The sequence below is a fragment of the Psammomys obesus genome, unplaced genomic scaffold (genome assembly GCF_907164565.1).
Source record: "Psammomys obesus unplaced genomic scaffold, mPsaObe1.curated_primary_1811, whole genome shotgun sequence".
NCBI lineage: Eukaryota > Metazoa > Chordata > Mammalia > Rodentia > Muridae > Psammomys > Psammomys obesus.
Window position 1 is genome coordinate 3,328,591 of NW_026596095.1, and position 17,754 is coordinate 3,346,344.

Genomic DNA, 17,754 nt, shown 5'->3' on the forward strand with positions numbered 1-17,754 from the left:
AGGGGGAAACAGAGAAAAAGAAACAGAGAGACAGAAATTAACAAAACTTTGGAATATGTACCCCGGTACTTTCAAATGTAGTACAATACAACAAACTAAAGTAGGGAGTTTGTTTGGAAGAGCCAAGCATGAATAGTTGAGATGATTCTATCTCTCAACTCTCACTTACAGTCCACCCACCCCGTGCCCCCATCATGTATTTATCACAGTAAATATGCTTTTAATTCTTTAAGGTAGATGACCCACTATTTTTTCTTTTTTTAATTTTTTATTTAACTTTTATTAATTACACTTTATTCATTTTGTATCCCCCCATAAGCCCCTCCCTCCTCCCCTCCCGATCCCACACTCCCTCCCCTTTCTGCTTGCATGCCCCTCTCCAAGTCCACTGATAGGGGAGGTTCTCCTCTCCTTTCTGATCTTAGTCTATCAGATCACATCAGGAGTGGCTGCATTGTCATCTTCTGTTCCTCCCTCAGGGGAAGGTGATCAAAGAGCAGGCCAATCAGATTATGTCAGAGGCAGTCCCTCTTCCTATTACTATGTAACCCACTTGGACACTAAACTGCCATGGGCTACATCTGTGCAGGGGTTCTAGGTTATCTCCATGAATAGTCCTTGGTTGGAGTATGAGTCTCTGGGAAGTTCCCTGTGTTCAAATTTTCTTGTTCTGTTGCTCTCCTTGTGGAGTTCCTGTCCTCTCCAGCTCTTACTATTTCCCACTTTTTATATAAAATTCCATTCACTCTGCCCGACAGTTGGCCATCAGGTTCACCATCTGCTTTGATAGTCTGCACGGCAGAGGCTTTCAGAGGCCCTCTGTGGCAGGTTCCTAGGTTGTTTCCTGTTTTCTTCTTCTGTCTTTCAGAGGCCCTCTGTAGCAGGTTCCTAGGTTGTTTCCTGTTTTCTTCTTCTTCTGATGTCCATCCCCTTTGCCTTTCAGGATGGGGATTGAGCGTTTTAGTTAGGGTCCTCTCTCTTGCTTAGTTTCTTTAGATGTACAGACTTTAATGGGTTTATCCTATGTTGCATGTCTATATGAGTGAGTATATACCGCGTGTGTCTTTTTGCTTCTGGGACAACTCACTCAGATAACCCACTATTTTAATGAAGATCTGTCATAAGTAGTTACTAGTTACACAAACATGCATCTCCTGAACATTTTCCACAGGATCTCACTCTGCTAGGAACCACAACTAAGCATTCCTGTTCTAGGAAAGTCCACAGTGCATGCATGTAACAGAACTGTATGGATAGCTTTCTCGTGGCAGCATATGAGGTACATAAAGATATAATAGCCAACAAGGTAGCTAGTATCTGTGATTCCATAGAGAATGCCTGCTAAGAAGACGGATTATAAGAATTATTGCATAATTACTCAGTACAACCATGATAAACTGTATAAGCAGACAATAATGACTTCTCTGACCAATGTGAAAAAAAATATTTTATTTCCTTGATCACATTTAATCTTTACAACTATCCTTAGCCTTCAAGTTCCAACCAAAGACCCACTTCTTTGGAACCTGTCACAAGTCATTTCACTTCTCTATTTGCTCGGTGCCTCAGTTTCATAACTGGCAAAATAGAGATAGAAATGATTCCATATGCACACAAAGTTTTAATGGTAGACGATCAGACATATACTGAATGTTAAGAAAATGCCATCAGAAATTACACTCAGCAAAATGATGTGAAGTAACAGGGAAGATCAGCAAATTACAGAGGAGAAGAGGCCATTCTATACAGTTGGAGCACTGTGTCAATGGAATTGAGAAAGAAAATTTGATTGATAAAGGAAGGACTTGCTAAATTTTGGAGAGGGTGGAAGGGCCCAGTTTAAACCAGACCTTTCAAGATCTCAAGATATTTAGACATTAGTGTAGTAAGATTTTGTTTAAAAACTAGAAGATAATAACATGACTATACTTTGACTTTGAATAAAATAACTTCTGGTTCAAAGTATAGAGTATAGAGTAAAATTGAAAGAAGAAAATAGAAGAGATATATAGTTGCAATATCAACACAAAAATAAAATGTGATGAAAGCAGCCTTGGAGACTGTGAGTAGACACAAAAGGATATTGAAAATGAAGATGTAACTGAAGATAAAACACAGAATGAAATAGGACAATAAAAAGAGCCCAAAGGTATCAAGGGACCCCATCAATGACTTCACAGTTTTGTCTGTGGGCTTTCCTATGCACAGATTTTCTACTTGAATCTTTTTGGTAGACTTCTTCCACAGTTCCTAGGAAGGCAAACTGTATGAAAGTCTCACCTCACAACTACTCTTATATTAACATTGAGCTAGCACTTGGCTTAATGATGTGTGTGGGCTAGAGGTGGTGGCTCGCACCAATAATCCTAGAACTCAGGACATGAAGGCATCCTGAGCCACAGAGTGAGGCCTCTATTAAACTGTTTCTTAGGCTAGCCAACAACCTTTTCAGACAACTTATTTGTAAAATAATCAATCTTAGTAAATACTAAATAAATAAAATTTAATATTTTTACACAGATGCACTGTTATGTCTGCTAAAGACTGAGGTTAGATCAACTGTACCTGTATTCCACTGAATCACACATGTGAGTAATAAGTACTACCCAAATGTCCATTTTTTTCCCCTAAGGTAAATGTCAGGTTACTGGCAAATGCTATGCCTGGAATTAAATATTCTGTTTTCTCTTCAACAAATAAGAGCTTTTTTTTTTTTTTTTTTTTTTTTTTTGAGTGAGAGTGTAATGAGCAACAAGGCTTTTCTGAATGGTTTATAAATATGGGGCCTATATAAATCAACCTGAAAAATTACATATCCCATAATTCAGGAGACTCCTTTCTCAGAAAATGCAAAGGAAAAATCATCAGCAAGGACACTGGGAGGCAATTACATGCTTGGTAAGTATACAGTCTAGTTAAGCCCAACATGAGATGGATCATAAATAGAAATACATACAGATATTCCTCTACTTAAAACAGAACTACATCTCAATAAACTCACAGTAAGTTAAAATACCAGGTCAGAAAAGTATTTGCTATGCCAGATATCACAGCTTAGGAACACAAGGCACTACACAGTACCTCTTCTTCATTCTCATTATCACATAGATAATGGCTGGCTTCCAATCCTGCTCAGCATTATGGGAGAGCATCAACGCGTAATGCTAGTTGGAGAGATCAAAATTCAACATACAAGCATGTTCTGACCAAGTGCATGCCACTGTCATATCATTAGAAAGTCACTACATGGAAACATGGTAAGGCAAGAATCATGGAAAATGTTAAGTGTCCACTCACTTTCGGATTCACTTCACAATGGCTGGCTCATGGAGCAGAGAAAGGAAAACACGACATCAAAACCATGAACTAACTACACATGTCTATGCTCAGCTTACTACCCACGTTACATGTACTGAAGCTCTACTCAGGCCACTTCAAACTAGTTTCCTTTCCTCGTAAAACCTATGAAATTAGGTTTCATAGGTTTTCATAGAAACCTATGAAAATTATTGCGATTTTTTTTCCTCTGAGACTTTTGACACACATCCTAATTCAAAATCAGTGATGTGATGGATATATACCAAAAGCCTCTTTCTTATTCATGTATTCATTCCACATTATCTAATTGAGGCAATTCTCTATTCTTGCCTATATACAGACCTGAGCAGGATAAATTCCCTGCATTAATCAGTTTTACATTCTAGAAGGATAAAGCAGACAACACCATCTATACACAAAGGATCCAACTTCAGAGGAGAACAAATACAGTCACAAGAAAATGTTAAAAGCAGCTGATACTTTAATTAGGGTTGTCAAAGAGGGCTCTCCAAGGAGCCAGCGATTTGAGATCTAAATGGAGAAAGAGTCTCACACATCAGAGAAAGTATTCCAGGCATAAAAAGCTGCAAGTTCAAAGGTAAGTGTAAAATCTTGGTCTGTACATTTGAGCATTGAGAAAAAAAAGAGCAATTGGGACTTATAAAAGGAGTGATGTGATTTGACACACATTTAAAGAAAATCCCAGTGCTGAATAGAGAACAGCTTTAGATTTAGAGGTTAAGGACACAGAAACGGGGATCCATTGAAAGTTCAGTTAAGAGGCTTGCTGTAGTGAGAGTAAAAGACAAATCTGACCTTATCAATTCTTTAAGTCTGTGATAAGGAATGAAATTTAGGAAGTCATTCAAGACAGTCCCAATAAGAATTCTGCATTGGTTATAGATGGCATGTAGCATCAGTACATAGTATAAACTGTACAGCACTCGTCAGGTTGATCATTGAGCATCATTTAGGATGAAAAGCATACCTAGAATAAAATCACATGACCATATGTGAATCACGAGAATGAGTTTTCTTTTTCCTTTTGAACTCCTAAGGCTATGGAATCACACTTTAAAGTCTTCAAATGAGCTCATATAGGTTAATCCCTTTAGAAGATTGATTTCAATCTCTTCTAAAATGAAAGCTGCTTGTAGACATCTCTTTTCTCCTATTATATTTAATGAAAATGCAAAACTCTCAGACCATCTGTAGCAATATATTAGATGCTCAACATCAAATTTTTCTTTCACTTTTACCATAAATATTCATCTTTAACATTCTCTCTATTTGTAATTTTATCGTCACTTTCTCTTAAGTTTTTCAGACTTGGAGCTTGAACTTATGTTTAACAATTGTCAAAATAAATTTCAAAATGTCCATTTTTTTTTCAGTAAACCATTTACTTACATAAAGACACAAAAAGATTGCCGCTTATCAAACATGATGCAACTGTTAATAATCTGCTGATTCTAGATAAAAATCATTTTGAACTGTGCTAAACAAATATCTTGCTGCATTTCCTATGTCGAGACAGACCATGTAAGATGCTGGAGCCAGTATCTTAGTCTCCAAAAGTGTGACTGAGGTGTGTGGCCATTAACTGATGGAGGCAAATAACAGGCCTCTGAAATGCAGAGTCACATCCGGTTTCAGGGTCTGTATTTCTAAACAAAATAAATGCATTTTTAATAATTGTCTTTGAGTTATGTGATACAAGTCTTCCATTCTCCACAAGCAGTTCAACAAAATAATTTAGATTACACAGGTGATACTTAAGTAAACATGCTAATATTGTTTCTGCTTTTCCCCTTTAAATTTTATAGATCCCTTGAAATATTTATTTTTAAATAGCTGAAAAAAACAATGCTGAATAAATCATTTGATCTCTATTGATATCCCTTTCTTTGATCAGAGGAGTGTTGGTGTTATAGACCTGGTCAAAACCCCATGTCAAGTGAAATTATAGTTCCTACTAGGGGCTGAAACTGTAATCTAGGTTGACCTGAAACAACCTGTCTTCTAAATAGTTATGTTAACTATTCTGTTAACTAACGATAGATAAACGCTATTCACATGCATAATTAGCAAAGCTTTTTCTTCCAGTGTGTCTTAGAGCTTCTATTGCTTCAACTAAGTACCATAGCCAAAAAGCAAAATGGGGAGGAAAGCTTTTATTTGGCTTACGTTTCCATATTGCTATATATCCCTAAAGAAATTTAGGACAGGAACTCAAATGGGGCAGTTACCTGGAGGCAGGAGCTCACGCAGAGGCCATAGATAGGTATTGCTTACTGACTTGCATCACATGGCTCAGCCTGCTTACAAATAGAGCCTAGGACTACCAGGCCATGAATGGCATCATCCACAATGGGCTGGACCCTTCCCATTGATCACTAATTGAGAAAATGCCTTATAGCTGGATCTCATGGAAGTGTTTCCTCAACTAAAGCTTCTTCCTCTCTGATGACTCTAGCTTGTGTGAAGAAGACACACAAAACCAGGCAGTACACAGTGAATGGTGGTAAAAGCAGAGAGTCATGATGTACAAAGTTCTGAGAGTTAGTGACTGATCAGTGCTCAGCCTGAAACATGAAATGTATACCATCTATTCTAAGGCTAAAAGATCAACGTGAAAGAGAAGTTAAAAAGCATGTAAGAATCAGAAGATAAAGCTAATGGCTGCATGATGTCATCTTCTAAGACTGTAATGACACAGCCATTAAAATAATGAATTTACAGTAACTTCAGATGATGTTAATATTTCAGCTCTGCATGAAAACTGGCCTATCAACAGTCAGGCATGGATTGAGAAAAGTCTCATCAGACCCTCTCTCACTGCTGAACTGTTTGTTATTTGCAGTGGCTATTCTTGGTTGTCAACTTGACTACATCTGGAATTAACTAAAACCCAAGTGGATGGGAAGATCTGTTGGAATTTGTTTTTCTTAATCATTTAAAATGAGAAGACCCACTTCTAACCTGGGTCTTTGAGGAGGGAAGGTCCACCTTTAATCTGAGCCACACATTCTGCTAACACCCTATAAAAAGTACATGCAAGAAGAAAGCTTCCTTGTTCTTGCCTGCTTACTTTCACTCTTACAAGAAAATCCATTCTTTCACTGCCATTAGTGCCTAATTCTTTGAGATTCTGGCATGCACTGAAGATCAGCTGAGCCACCCTGCCTTGTGAACTACTAGATTCTTGAACTTTCTATTGGTAGTCAGATATCGTTGGACTGGCTGGAACATATCGTGTAAGACATTCTAATAAGATGTTGTAGAAGTTCTGTTCTTTTAGAGAATCCTGATTACTTCCCTACTGATAGATTTGTGGTTGCAGGAGTCATTGCCTTCAGTTGTCTGACGACTGTTAAAACCACCAGGCTCTGATGGATAGTTTCAATTCAATGCCCAAAGAGCTGGCCCTGGTCAAACTACATTGGTTCACAAGCGAAACCAAAAGCCATGAATATGGTAGGTAGATGGGTACTGAAAAAAGGAAGAAGGAATGTGCAAAAAAGATGGGAAGGAATATAATCAGAACACACTCTATACAGGCTCAAAATTGTAAATGAAAAAAATAATTAAAAATGACAGTTGAATAAAATTTCTCAGATTGTTTAATTTCATAATTGTGATTACTCAGATATTTGAAACATGAGATTCACCTTGGAGTAAAAAAAGGAATTTCAACATCCCCTAAATCCTAAAACTACGTATAAAATGAGATCTACATTCAGGAAATGGAAAATCCAATTTTTAACCTATATTGTTAAGTTGTAAAGTCATATTCAGATTAGGACAGCACTTTTCAAGTAATATGTTTGAGTTCTTCCAACTTGAAGCTACTTTATGTGGTAACGAATAGCTCTCTACCAATATGTAACATATTTCTAAGAAAAGATGATTGTTATTAGACCAAATTGTTATTAAATTAAATCAGAATATAAAATGTTTTGTTGTAATCAATTGGAATTTTCAGGGAGTATTTGATTTTTACTTGAACTATGATTTTTGAGTCCAGAAAACCATAAAGTACAATGTGTTCACTAGACCGGATACTGACACTCATTACTCCAGGCTACATAAACCAAAACCAACAAGAAAAGACAGAGAGGTTATAAACAAACAAAAGGAGGAAAGGGTGAAAAGGAGGAGAAGAAAGAGGAGGAGGAGGAAAAGGAGGAAGGTGAGAAGGAAAGAAATACCCATCTGTAAATCTCAAGGATCTATGAAATAATGCAGGTTTTGTAAAGAATTTATGTTCTGCCTTACATCAAGAGCTCCAACTGAGGCTGCTCCAAGTGCTGACTATATTTCACTCTCATGGATCCCCCACTTGGTGCTCTTAAAGTGATTTACAGACTCAGAGATGCTGGAGATGACTGATTCTGGAACTCCCTTAGCACTGCAGGCAGAGTAAGAACTGAGAGTATTCAGGCACGGAGCCTCAAGGAGTGCATCTTCTACTTGGCAGTCTTTTCTGGAGTCTAATTGTGCTTTTCTACACCCCTAGGCCTTCCTGCACCTCACCTTGTTTAAGAAAAAGCTATTCAACTCTACGCTTTGGCTTTTCTGCCCAACTTGCGACTTTTGCTGTAAACCAAATCTTTTCTCTGTCTGCTGTGATTCTACTGCCTGCTTCTGTCTCAGTAAGATATTCACTTAAAAGAAACGTCACAATGATTTATACAGATAAAAACTGTTTTTTTTTTTTCATGAGATACTAAGAAAGTAAACTTAGGAAAAATTTCCACTTTTGCTGTGTATTCTTTATTTACCCACTGTTCATAGTGGCTCTTGCACATTTAAGCCTGGTGTTTTCAATTCTTTCATGGCAGTAAAACAATGCAAGGCAATGGCACATACCAGAATAGAAAACTACAGCACAGATGACTACACTACACCAGTTTCTTTTATTTTTGAAATTTTTAAAGATGTATTTTATTAGTTTTAAGTATGTGGGTATGTGCTCCTGAGTGTAAGTGCTTGATAAAGGGTTTAGATTCCATGAAGCTAGAGTTGTGAGCCTCCCAAAATGGCTGCTGGAAACTGAACCCACAAAGGTATTTATTGCAACCATAAACTTTCTATTAACTTTTTTTTTTTACTTCTAAAATTGTTAGAATCAAATCAAGAATTCTATAACGAGGAATTAATTCATCTGAACAGTAATGAATCGCCATAAAGATCCGGTAGGAGGTTTGTTCAATCAGAGTGGGTAGATAGATACTCAGAAAGTGACACCTCACACCATGCCAGATTTTTGAGAGATTCGGCAGTACAGAAAGAAGGGATGTTAGAGGCTGAAAGCAATTCTGGGGGATGCATCACGGTACAGACCTTGCAAAATACCGGATTACCTTCCAGAAAGCCCATGCGCCTATTGCATTTCACCAATTCAATGGTTTTTGGCATCTAACAAATGTGTAACCTCAGAATCACCCTCTCCAGAATTCAAGGCAAAAGCCCATTGAAATTATGCATATGTATTCACAATTATGCATATGTATCAATAAGAAACTCAAGTGGAGCAGGAACCTGGAGTCAGGAGCTGATGAAGAGGTCATGGAGGAAGGTGGCTTACAGGTATGCATTTTGTGGCTTGCTTAGCCTCTTTTATTAAAAACAAAACAAAAACAAAAACAAACTAACAAACAGGACTGCCATCCCAGTATTGACTCCACCTACAATGGACTTGGACTGCCCACATCAATCACTAGTTAAGAAAATGCATGAATTCAGTGGCTGGCTCTTTGATCACCTCCCCCTGAGGAGAGAGAAGCCTTGACAGGCCACAGAGGAAGACAGTGTAGCCAGTCCTGATGAGACCTGATAGGCTAGGGTCAGAGGGAAGGGGAGAAGAGGGTGAAAGGGTGGAATTTGGAGAGGATGAGGGAGGGGGTTACAGCTGGGATAAAAGTGAATAAATTGTAATAAATAAAAATAAAATGCCCTACAGGCTTGTCCACAGCCTTGACATAATTTTCTCAGTTGAGGTTCCCTCCTCACAGATGACTCTAGCTTGTGGTCAGGTTGACATAAAGCTAGCCAGCACAAGGACAACAGTATTCTGTGTTTCTATTCATACTATTTGTCCATAAAAAAATATGTAAGATACGTGCTGGAAAGATAGGTCTGTGGTTAAGAGGCACATGCTGTTAACATTAAGACCTGGAACACTGCCTCCAAAACACGCACACAAAAGCCAGGTGTGACCACACCTACCTGTAGTCCCGGAAAGATGGAAAGCAAAGACAGGAAGATCACTGGGAGTAGCTGGCCAGCTGCCAAGCTTTTTTTTTTTTTTGAAGACACTGCTTCAAAGGAGTAGGAGAAAAATGACAGACCCCTGAGATGCTCTGTCCTCCATTAGCACGTGCACAGCCACACCCTTACACATGTGACCACATATATTACACAAACGTACACCACACTCACATACATACTACAAAAGTAAGCACATAAATAAAGTTTAAATGTACATAAAGTAATGATGTCATTGCCTTTGTTTTCTTAAAAAAAAAAAAACTTATATCCCATTTGAATTTGTACCTTAAGTGTATTTATATCATTTATTAACTTTTATGTGTAGAGACATAAAAAATAGTGTTTGTGTGAACACACTTTCCATTAAGCTTTATATATGAAAATAAAAGTTATGTGAAAAGCTAAATAATAACATAAGCCAAGAAGGAATTTATTTGGGGGAAAAAAGAGGCAGCCAGGTTTAAAAAAAACTTCACATATTTATAAAATGAACATAAATATTAATACACAGCAGAAGAACTCTTTTCCCTCAAAATTGCATTAAACAAACTGCTGTTTATGCTTACAATAGATTGTAACCGCAAATTCCACTCATCACCTTCAAAAACCTCTTCTAGCTTGGCTGTTGTTGCTCAAGTATAGTCCCCAACACTGTTAGAGCCACAGATCTAGAATTCAAGGTTTCCTAGGGCTACATGATAATGTTTTTTGATATTCTGTCAAAAAACATTCCAGGCCAGCAACATAGCTCAGTGGATAAAGCTGCCTGCTGTCAAGCCCACAATCCCACCCAAATATTCTGCTAGTAGTATTAGAAACCAACTCATTATTTCATATATGTGAAAAACAGAATTTCAGAAGACGCTTACAATCATATCTGCAACCCAGAATGGATTTAGGAGAAGCATTTTTCCTGACTTCAATCCCAGGGGTGCACACAGTTGAGGAACAGAACTGGCCCCCACAAATGGTCCTCTGATGTCCACTGCATATGCAGGCCAACACATATACATACAAATAACATGATTTTAAAAACGTTTGTAATACATAATACAAGCATGCAATTAACTTTAGACCCCAAGACAGGCAACCCCTGGCATGACTGACAATACTCTGCTATGCTTGCAGACAGGAGCCTAGCTTAGCTGTACTCTGCGTGGCTCCGCTCAGCACCTGATGGAACTAGATGCAGAGACCCACAACCAAACACTGGGCGAAGCGCAGGGAATCTTGTGGAAGAATTGGCTGGAGGGGGAGGTCGGGGGTGGGGTCAAAGGAGATTAGGACCCAGAGGAGACAGGAGTTCCACAAGGAGACCAACAGAGCCAACTAACGGGGCCCAGGGCGTCCTGTGGAGACTGAAGTACCAACAAAGGACTATGTATGGACTCAACCTAGAACCCCTACACAGACTAATGGGCAGCTCAGTCCTCTTATGGGTTTTCTAGCGAGGGGACTAGGAGCTGACCCTGATGTAGACTCTGTTGCCTGCTTGTTGATCACTTTCGCCTGGCAGGGCTACCTAACCAGGACACAAGAGAAGAGGATGTGCTTAGTCCTGATGCAACTTGATGTACTGGCGTGGGTTGGTGGGGGGGGGGGGATTTCTCTTTCTCGGGGGGGTTGGGGGGGGGGTGATAGGAGATAGAGGGAGGGAGGCTGGGACTGGGAGGAGAAGAGGGAGGGGTTATTTATGAGTGGGATGTAAAATGAATAAAGAAAAATTAAAATAAAAAAGGAATAAAAAGTAAAAATAAGTAAAATAATATTTAAATTTTCAGAAAAACTGAATTTCATAATGACAGAATCATAAAGCCTTAATATTAACTAAAAAAAAATGTTTGGATTAATTTTAATGGTTGGAGTATGTTTCACAAAGGAAAGAAAAGTTAAGTAACATGAGGACATTATGCAACGCTCTCTTCAAATGACAAGTGAACGTGCATAAATATAACACTCTCAGCTATTCCTTACTGTAATGAGTGTAATTTTTCTAATTGCTGCCCTCTAACTTTAAAATTGAGCACCCTGCTGCATTTGACCTCCGTTGGACTGTGAACTATTTTTAAAAGCTGTTCAGAAAAAAAAAAGAAATGAGCATTTTAAATATTTTAACAGTTTCGCATCTATTTAAATGATTCAGCAGAGTAGGCACGAGTCTCACTAAAATAGATCCAAACCAAATTTTCAAAGAGTCAATGACCTTTTCTCTTCCTAAATAAGCTCAGAGCAGCAGCAGATTCGCTGAAATAGCTTCAGGACTAATAGATGGAGTTGTAGGCATCTCTCTAAGGACCTCAGAGCAGGGGACATTCTATTTCTGACTTCATTTATTGCATTTATTTGTGCTTAGAGAAGAGGAGGAGGCGGCACAAATAAAGACGAGACGAAGTGGATTGTCTGACATACTCCTCCTACGTTATGATCAGCTGAGGTTAAATAGCGTCTTTAAGTCACATGGAATGATGGTGACAGGTGTACTAGGCATCCACAATTTTCCTGCTCTTCTGAGTCATATACCACTGAATTCTATTAAATTTCTCACAGAGAAGATCCCAGTCTTAATTCTCTTTTACCTTATCACCAGTCAATGCGTATTTTCTTTTCTGGTACATTTGGCATTACTATATCGTACTGAGTTTTCCATTATTTGTTCTGCCCTAATGCCACTATTATGAGGACTTGGAACTCAGCCTTGTGCCTCTGGTATTTACAATTGCAACTGAACTCTGATCTTCCAGAATAATCTCAGTTTCAAAAATCCTTCCCTATTGTCCTTGTAAATTTATCCCTACTTACCAAATCATCTGTCTTGGGTTTTAATTTCTAAAACAATTCTTTGGAATTCTTAGCTAAGAATTTGAAATGCCCTTTTCTTCATGAAATTAACATCTTCTATGTTGGTTAGACTCCTGGGCAAAGCTCCTTTAGTCCAGAGTTGACAAAATAATAATGAGTTTCTAAATCCACTACCCTACACTGATTGCAAGGTGAGCAAGGGGTTAAGAAATGCTTCAACATTGTGGACTGCACACAGTTATGGATTACACCACAGAGGAGAAAGGTAGGTTAAAATGCGGGAAACACAAATAACAGAAATCATTTGTGAGTTAGTTTTTTCAGGTTGGAAGGAAGAGAGATACAACCAGTTCCTTTCAAACATAGGAAGGTTATGCTCTGGAATCTCAGGCACCAGAAAGCTGAAGCCATGGTAAGTATGTGGAATAAAACAAAGCCAAGTGTCCTGGGTGACTATGCAGATGCAGCCAAAGCTGCAGAGATCCAACTGTCCCTATCTGTCCTCTCCAGCATGGTGCTATTAGATTATTTGGCTTTTCTGTTTGATCTCATTCACCTTCACTTACTGCTAGTTGACTCTCAGGCTACTTTGCATTTAAAATGGTCCAATAAGAAAATATTGTTGTTTTAGACAGTTCTTAGAGAACACATTTAGAACCTTCGGAAGCTGCCATCTACTTGATGGACAACTGCTTTGGGAAATGCCAGCAAACTTTATCCAGTCATTGCACTGAGAGTACTAAATAAAGGTGCCCATATGTCCTGGTTCATCTAAGCTTTCGCCTATTATCCTGGCATCAGAAAAATGCTTACATTTTCAAAAGAATTTGGTTTGTATTAAAAATCACATGGTTGCTCCACACAGAATCACGATGAATCAAAGCATGAGATTGCGGATAGGAAAATGTCTGCATTGGCACTCAGCCTAACCATCTGTCCAGTTCAGTTTTTTAGTTTTCTCAGCAAGGGCCAATACATTAAATTGCTAGCTGTATGACAAACTGTTACCAGTAACACACAACTCATAGGTTCTAAATTAAAATGTAATATTCATGCTTTCAGTGTATTTTTATAGACTGTATCCATGCCAGACATTATTCTAGACACTGCAGATATGGTACTGAATAAAAAAAAAAATAGAAAAATCTCTATTTTGGGTAATTACAGACAAATACTCATTGAGCATTTGTCCAAGCATGGCACTATTGTGGACATGTTCCATATATTATCTCACTATGCTCTCAAAATAGCTCCACTAGGTGGATCGTGTTGTTATTGTCAGTATCTCATCACTGTTGTCACTATCAAGGACTGTGCCAGGCAGAAGGCTAGGAACATCCCCAAGTAAAACCAGCCGGTGAATGGTGGACTGAGGATTACCCCAAACTGCTGCTTCTCAGTTTCTGCTCTTACCGCAATGCTCTGCTGCACCCCCGTGTTCAGGAAGTACAAGCTTTCTCTTGGGAGCCTTCAATAGCTCTAGAGTGCAAAAGAAGTGTCTCCAGCAGGAAAAAAAAAAAGAACCATTACTGTGTTGAAGACTCTCCGAGTCCGAATCGCCAATTAGAACTCTCTCAAAGATGAAGAATTAAAATGCTACAGATCCAGAAGCAGACTTTCTTGGCCTGTTTTTAGTCACTCATTGCTCACCTCTGTGTCTGACATAACATTCTTTTGATTAGTCAGAAGACATTTGGGGGATCCAGCAGTGAAAATTAATGGCTCTGCTTATTTGGAAATTAAATGTTTCAAAAGAAGCATTATAAAACACATTTTTAAAAAATATATTTAATTTTTTGAGATTATAATATAATCATCATTACCCTTTTATCTTTCTTCATTCCAGACTTTTCCATATGCCCCTTCTTGATCTTTTTCAATTCCTGCTGTCTTTTCTCATTATCTGTTGCTAAATATGCATGCTCAAATGATTATACATACATACACATGTATGTGTACATATGTATTTATAAATACATAAATGTCAACTTCTCAGTCTCTATAATGTTACTTGATTTCAGGGCTGACCATTTGCTATTGGATAACCGATGGGTGTGCTCTTCCCTGAAGACCATTTCTTCCTCTCTCAGACTTCCTTATTCATATACTTCTTTGTGTAAAGTTGAGACCTGTGAGTTCCCAAGCCTGATAAGGAATAGCAGAGCATTGCTTGTACTCCGGACCTCTCTCAGAAAGCACAGGAGTGAGGCTGCTCCCTACCCAAATCAGGTTCCAGGCCTGCTTAAATCCATAGAGACAAAGACCACGGAGGTTAGGCTTCTGTTTGCCTGCCAGACAGCTGGCTTCTCAGAAATCATGTAATGGGCAGTTGGCTAATCTAATTTACAGGCTTGGAAAGTCCCTGCCTTCCATCTCCAGCCCCCAAATTGTTTCTTCTTTAAACTTTCTTTTTCTTCAATCTGTTCCCCCTATGCAAATTAAGTACATTTCCACTCTTGTTCTTTTGTTTTCCCCTTCCACCTGACTCCAGCTATATAAGCTAGCCCATGATTTCAGTAAGTAAGCTGTCCTTGGCTATTCATACCCGCCATACTCACTGCCGGCTGCGACCCTGCTCCCCAGCCCCTCTTCATCCTGACACCACTGGTGCACACAGCCTATCAGGGTCTGGGTCCATGTTAGGTGTCAGATGTGGGTCCCCCAATCCCGGTCCACACCCTATGGGCACTGGGAGTCTGGGTAGCACAGAGTACTTATCTAAGTAATGAGCCTAGCTTGTCATATTGGCATATGGGCAATGCTCTACTGCCCTTCACCTGTCTTGGGAAATCACAGTGGCGGAACAAGGACAACAAAATACCTGTTAACATAGATGGAGAATGGGGGAAGCCCAGAGAAATCTTCAAAATGTGTTCTTGACAGATCACCGGCTTTTATCCACCCAATACACAGGAATTCTAACACAGATTTAGGCTGCATAAAAGAAGTTTTCCATTCATATTCGACACAAGACTAAACTACCCCTTATTGTAGTATTATAATATTATAGTATTATAAATATATAATATTTAATATTATTTAATATATTGTATATTATACATATTATAGTATATATTAGATATAATATTATGGTATATAATATTATAGTATTATAAATATAGAATAGTATGTTGTGTTTACAAAAAGAATCTTGAAATTTGTCAGCTCTACTTAAATATGAGAAATAATATCTAAATTGGAATGTAGACAGGCTATATTTTGTTTTTTCCTATTAATGTTCCACAGTGATATGGCACAAGTGGGCAGATTTTTGTCCATTCAATGAAGGAAAGAAGATCATTATTATATATGCCACGCACACCTGAGGGCCAATATCACACACATATTTGTGTTTAGTCATTGTTTCCCAAGTCAGTGACACATAAACACAAATAATTCTAAGACATTTCCAGATTGGCACATTTGGGGAGAAATCCACCTTCTTGGCTGTGGAGACACTTAAGATCATGTCTTCCTGCTTTCTCAGACAATTAGGAATAGTGCTTCCTCAAGATCCAGCTATACCACTCCTAGGCATATATCCAAAATATGCTCAAGTATACAACAAGGACATATGCACAACAATGTTCATAGCAGCTTTATTCATAGTAGCCAGAACCTGGAAACAACCCGGACGCCCCTCAACTGAGGAATGGATACAGAAATTCTGGTATATTTACACAATGGAATTCTATTCAGCAATTAAAAACAAAGAAATCATGAAATTTGAAGGCAAATTGTGTGATCTAGAAAAGATCATCCTGAGTGAAGTATCCCAGAAGCAGAAAGACACACAAGGTATATACTTATTTAGAAGTGGATATTAGACATATAATATAGGATAAACATACTAAAATCTGTACACCTAAAGAAGCTGAGCAAGAAGGAGGACCCTAGGTAGGAGGATCAATCCTCACTCAGAAAGACAAACAGGAAGGACATTGGAGGAAGGAGAGAATAGAAAGCAGGACGGAAGCCTACCACAGAGGGCCTCTGAAAGACTCTACCCAGCAATGTATCAAAGCAGATGCTGAGACTCACAACCAAACTTTGGTTAGAGTGCAAAAAATCTTAGGAATGAAGGGGGAGATAGTAAGACCTGGAGAGGACAGGGAGAGCAACAGAACCAAAAAATCTGGACACAGGGGTCTTTTCTGAGACTGTTTCTCCAGCCAAGGACCATACGTGAATATAACCTACAACACCTGCTCAGATGTATCCTATCGCAGCTCAGTCTTCAAGTGGGCCTCTAGTAAAGAAAACAGGGAATGTCTCTGACATGAACTCAGTGGCTGGCTCTTTGATCACTTACCCCTGAGGGGGAGGCAGCCTTGCCAGGCCACAGAAGAGGACAATGCAACCAGTACTGATCAAGCCTGACAAGCCAGGGTCAGATGGAAGGGGAGGAGGACCTCCCCTATCAGTAGACTTGGAGAGGTGCATGGGAGGAGATGAGGTAAGGAGGGTGGGATAGGGAGGGAATGGAGGAGGAGGCTACAGCTGGGATACAAAATGAATAAACTGTAATTAATATATAAAAATAAAAATTTAATTAAAAATATGTTTTCCTGCAAGGTTGCCTGTCTAGTTGCTAGCTTTCTTTAAAATATCAACTTAAACAACACATACATGTGTGTGCACCTCCCTATTTCTCTTCCATAGTGTAACTGTTTACTATAAAAGATCAGTCTCAAAAAATAGAGTTTATACCAAGAATGCAAGAGAAGGTTAATATTTGAAAACTAATCAATGCAACTTACCATATTAGCATGACTAAGAACAAATATTTTGTGATTCACTCAATAGTTATAAGAAAAGAAACTCATAAGATTCAATATGCATAATAAAAACCTCAGAAAACTAGAAATACAAGAAAGCTATGTCAATATATTACAAGCATTCATACAAATTCATTAGCTAACTTCTAGAATGAGATGCTATCAATCCATTGGCCATAAAATCAGGAATCAATTTAGACTATCTGTTCCTACAATTCAGCACTCTAATAGAAGCACAAGAAGCCAAAAAAAAGCACAAAATGTATCAGAAGAGTCAAAACTAGCTCTATTTTAAGACCAAAATGTTTTCATATGGATAGCCCACAAAGTTTGCAAAAACTTATTCAACTTTTAAATTTAACATGATTTTTATGGTCAGTATGTTGATATGAACATATAGCAATAAACCAATCTAGACAATTATATGTTTCTTTCTGTAAAGCGGCATTCAAAATTTGGAACTAACTTTAGAAAACAGTAATAGTTATGATAGCAACAAAAATCATTAAGACAGGAATTTTTGTTAGTGTATCAGAATTCCAGATATTGATGAAAAAAACTAAGGGAAATTGAAAATAAATGAGTA